Source organism: Rhipicephalus sanguineus, chromosome 8, assembly GCF_013339695.2.
Source record: "Rhipicephalus sanguineus isolate Rsan-2018 chromosome 8, BIME_Rsan_1.4, whole genome shotgun sequence".
Classification (NCBI taxonomy): domain Eukaryota; kingdom Metazoa; phylum Arthropoda; class Arachnida; order Ixodida; family Ixodidae; genus Rhipicephalus; species Rhipicephalus sanguineus.
Genome location: NC_051183.1, coordinates 80,249,885 through 80,254,676, shown reverse-complemented (window position 1 = coordinate 80,254,676; position 4,792 = coordinate 80,249,885).

Sequence of the window (4,792 nt, the reverse complement as noted above, 5' to 3'; positions counted from 1 at the left end):
ACGTATTGCCAGATGGCGTTCATATCTCACGCAGCGCCTCTTCTATCGTCTTTAGACGACATTTGCAGCGAAGCACGCAGATACGCGGCCAATTTTTTTACATGGAAATGGGGCTTGGAATCGAGAAGTCCAAGTCCTGCACCGACGGCAGCAACAAGTGGTTACCACCACATAAGCGCACAGTTAAAGCGGCTCCAATTTCTGCAATGGACTTCTCATCAGCTGGCATGAGACGCCGACAGCTAATGTTGGGAGCACCTGCTTTAGTCAAGCAGAAGCCAAGAAAAAAGGCGCCAGCACCAACACCGGGAGAGCTGACCGCACTTCTCGATGAGATAATTGCCAGTGGAGTTCGCCCTTCAGTAGCTGCCACCGATCCAAAGTACAGCGACCTATATGTTTCTGAGGTGAAACACTGTAGTGCATCGTATCTCATTGACTTGTACAGCCCTAGTGCCTCAGTAATGGACGTTAAAAGTCTTGAAGAGAAATGTTCTACTTTCAAGATGGAAATATCCGAGGCTGCAATAGCATCGATTGAGCACCGTACCCGAAAACAGTCTCAATCACAGAGATGGTTCCTCCACAGAGCTGGACGAATTACTGCGTCAACATTAAAGTCAGTGTGCACTGCACGTATTGAAACCCCACCAATAAGCTTGGTGAAGAAAATATGCTACCCCAGCAACAAACTGAATGTAGCAGCTGTAAAGTATGGTAAGGAAAATGAGGCTACAGCTTTGACGCATTACAAGGCTCTTTCAGCAGATGTGCATACCAATGCAAGATACAGTGAAATTGGTTTAGTTATTTCAAAGGAACATCCATATTTTGCAGCAACACGGGATCTCCTCGTTGAGTGCGACTGTTGTGGAAAAGGCACAGTAGAGGTTAAATATCCTTACAGCGTGAAAGATAGTTCCCTGCATGAACTTCCAATGCAAAAAAGAAGTCGTGTGACTGAGGAAAGTGGCAGCCTTGTTCTCAAGACAAGTGACACTTATTACTATCAAGTACAAGGCCAAATGTTTGCATGCAACGTTCGTATTGTGACTGTGCTTTGGAAACGTGGTGAAAGTAATGTTGAAAGAATTGTCAGAGACGATGCTTTTCAAGGCAAACGCCCTTGAAAAAGCAAGGACCTTTTTTTACAAAGCTGTTCTCCTCGAGCTTGTAGGACGGTGGTTCACTCGGCACAATGAACTTGCAAAATCAAATGATTATGTTGGAAATGCTGATTCAGAATAGCTACCTAAACCTACTCTGTGTGCGCACATGTCCTTACACATCCTAAATCTTCTGGAATAGGTGGCCACCTGGAAGGTACCTCTGTCAGAGTTCCTTGTTTGTTTTAACTGTTCGATATTGTGCCTTTTTTTCTCTGGTGTTATGATGCAATATGTACTGTCGGCCGCAAAAGTTTGCGGGATGTGCAGCGCGTGGCAGAGCGACGGAAAACTGCACTGCTGCGTCACCTACCGTGATGCGGCGGGTGTTGAGGCTATGAAGGTACACCACTTTACGTGGTGTACCTTCATACTAACAGCGCTAAAAGAGGCGGGATAAGGAAAATAAAACTACAGGGCGAGTGCTGGCCTTAAACTGAAGAATGAACATTGAATCTCTAATGTAAAATTATTCACTTGAATGCCAGTGCTCGTCCTGCATATTTTTTCCTTACTACCATCTATTTTTCCAATGTTAGGATTCATTATGTCGCCCTCATGCTTCGAGTTATCGATTAAGTCGCCCTCACGCTCATGGTTGGCTCAGGTGGTTGAGAGAGCGCACCAGAAATACCTAGGTTCGGTGTGTGAATCCCGGACAGGAACCAATTTTTCGTCAAGAAGCTTCCTTTCCGAGAAACTCGTACGGGCTTCCTGTGTATCTTCGAGCTACGAATATGTTACATCACGTTTCGTTTTCATCGTTTCATCAAGTTTCCTTCGTTTCGCGTGCTTCCACAATAACTGTTTTCTCACAGAACTGTAGTGCTTACTACAGCACAACCATGTCCCTGAAAGAAAATACGCAAACATATGCACATCTGTGTGCTTTCCATGACTGTAGTGAAGAAGTGTACTCCGTGGCACTTCGTTGAAACATGCAGGCGTATAGCAGTGGCTGAGGTATTTCTTAAATCGGGGTTATATGAGTTCTCTTCGCACGCATGAAAAAAAAGAGCACTATGCGCAATGCACGTACTTTCAGCACCTTGCAGCACCACGTGCATGAAGCACACGCGCGTGGTTGAGCACGAATGTCAAAATATCCACATGCCGCCTTTTTTATTGCAAGGGCGTTTTAGGAGCGAAGCACCTTATGCGCTCGGGATGTCGGCGTCTCTCGTCGTGTCGCAGCCCGTCACGGTGTCTCCTCTCGTCGCCCGTCACGGTAAAGCAAGTGGCAAATGAGACGGCGTGTTGGCTTAGGAAAAGCTCGGGAGAACGCGCGCTCGCCCGCGAGAGACAACGCCTCGTGCGCGTCTCCGTGTGGAAAATAAGACGGCGCGTTCGCTCAGGGAAAGCTCTTTCTCTTTAATTCAGAATTTGGCAGTAGTATGACGTCATACAGTGACGTTCCTGCTTATCTGATGGCGTCCGGAAGTTTTGATACTGCGCTTTTTAGGCTATGGAAATACGCGTCCGCGCGGTCAGCACACGGACTGCGGGTTCGGTTGCGTCACAGCTGATGTTCAGTGGACACTGGCGGCAAGCATGCGATAAGCACAGGCTGGCCGCTATCGCGGTCGTTCGACCCACCTGACCCGCAGGAAATCACCACGATGTTCGTCACTTTGTAACTTCACTACAGCGGCGGGGCAACACATATCACACACGTGCGGCGGTCGAACCGTAAGGCAGCGTAGCATTTTCTAGGCTTGAATGGGCTGCCGTGTAACTTGCGCGCACATCTATAGCATGCGGTTCGGCCGCCGCACATGTATGATAACTGTTGCCCAGTCACTTTGGTGCAGTCTGTTGAAGTGGTGGGCCCCTTCAGTGGCTGTCGTCCATGATCCACGTACCCCGACCAAAGATTGCTGCTCACTCAGACGTAATTGAATGGTATGGTCTGCGTGTATTGGGCGCTGCAAATGGGAAAATGTGTGGAAGCACCTGCCCCTCGATTCTGAGCTCGGTACTCTTTTTCTTTTCATTGACGTCTGCAGGAAAGCTGTCCGCGAATACCAAGACAGTTGGAACAAGCGGTGCCGTCTACTGTTTTGCTGTATGGGAACCAACGATCGCAATCGAGTAAGTGCACTGTTTTTTGTCTTCACGCAGTGTCCACACCCCTATCACTGAAGGTTTAACTTGTAGTACGCTGAAGTTTGGTTTGCAATTTCGAATAGCGACCTTATACAGGCAGATACAGGGCGCCGTGCATCTTCCTCTTTTAAATCGCGAGGGCCCCGCCTGTGCTCTTATAAACGCCAGCCGCTGCGCGCAGCTGGAGCTAATCGTGGAGGCAACGCTATCGCGGCGCAGACTGCTGCCTCGTTCGAAAGATGGCGCCACGCACGCTGCTTGCGGCATACCACACGGCGTGGCGCCTAAGATTGTGGCTTGTGTCATCTCCAACCAATGGGCTTTGCCGGTAGCCATTTCATGCTTACACCTGCTCTCGATCACGGAAGAGCTAGCCATTTTTGTTCTAAGATATATGCGTAAACTGCCTCTCCTTCACTCTTAAATAAAGTAGTACTTACTAACTTTGAGGTGGGAAGTGCTTGTCACAATATTTACTACGCGCGTAGTTACGGAAGGCAGTAACTGCAGAGTTAGTAACTTCGCTTACACGACACTTGCTACTTAGATTTACTACCTACAGGCAAGTAGTAATACAAAGTCACTAATTAGTAATACAAAGTCAGGTTCACTTCACTACGCTGACAAGCTCAAATAAAAGGTGAGACCTTATGGTATGTCTTTTCATTTGATTACCCAGGTAAATACACACAACAATGACATACTCAGGTAATAATGGATACGAACACACACACAGAATTGCAGGCTCCTACGTGACACATGCTCCATCAGCAGCCTAAATGATATTTATAGACCTACTTTCGAGTAGCACATGTTGTGCAGGTGAGCTAACCATAAACTCAGACTTGCATTTGACGTTTTAGCAAGACTGTTTGATCGCCTTATTGGTATTTACTTAAGAACATAATTTAGCGGCGAAGTAAAAAACACAGACAGTAAAAAAATAAAAAAAAACAACACACGTAAAACACACACACGCGCGCGCACACACACACACACACATACACAGTCGTTGTGTTCCTCCCTGTGTGTGTGTTTTTTTTTTTACTTCGCGGCTAAATTATGTCCTTTCATTGAATGCTTGGGACCCGGATATTGATACCTCAGTATTTGCATATACGTGTGCCATGACGTAGCATCAAACTGTTATTCCAACTTAATTAGGAAAATTATACTTTGGCTCAATTTTCATAACACCCTCACAATTACATCATACCCCGTCTGAAAGAGGTGTAACGTTTACTAACTCCTCACGTGCGCATGTAGTAAACGTGTCAAGGGGCTAGTAAATGCTGCAGTTACTACATTTCTTACTACTTTTTTTTAAAGTGTTGTACCTTCTGCTGCTACAGAACTCGTTCGCAGAGATCGCTAAGCTGCTGTCGGACTTCTTCCGCGACCTTGACGTCGTTCCTTCAGACGTCGTGGCCGGGCTGGTGCTTCTGCGAAAGTTCCAGCGGCAGGAGCGTCTAATCATAGCGAGCCAGGTAAGCGAGCAAGTCCAAGACATCAGTGCACGC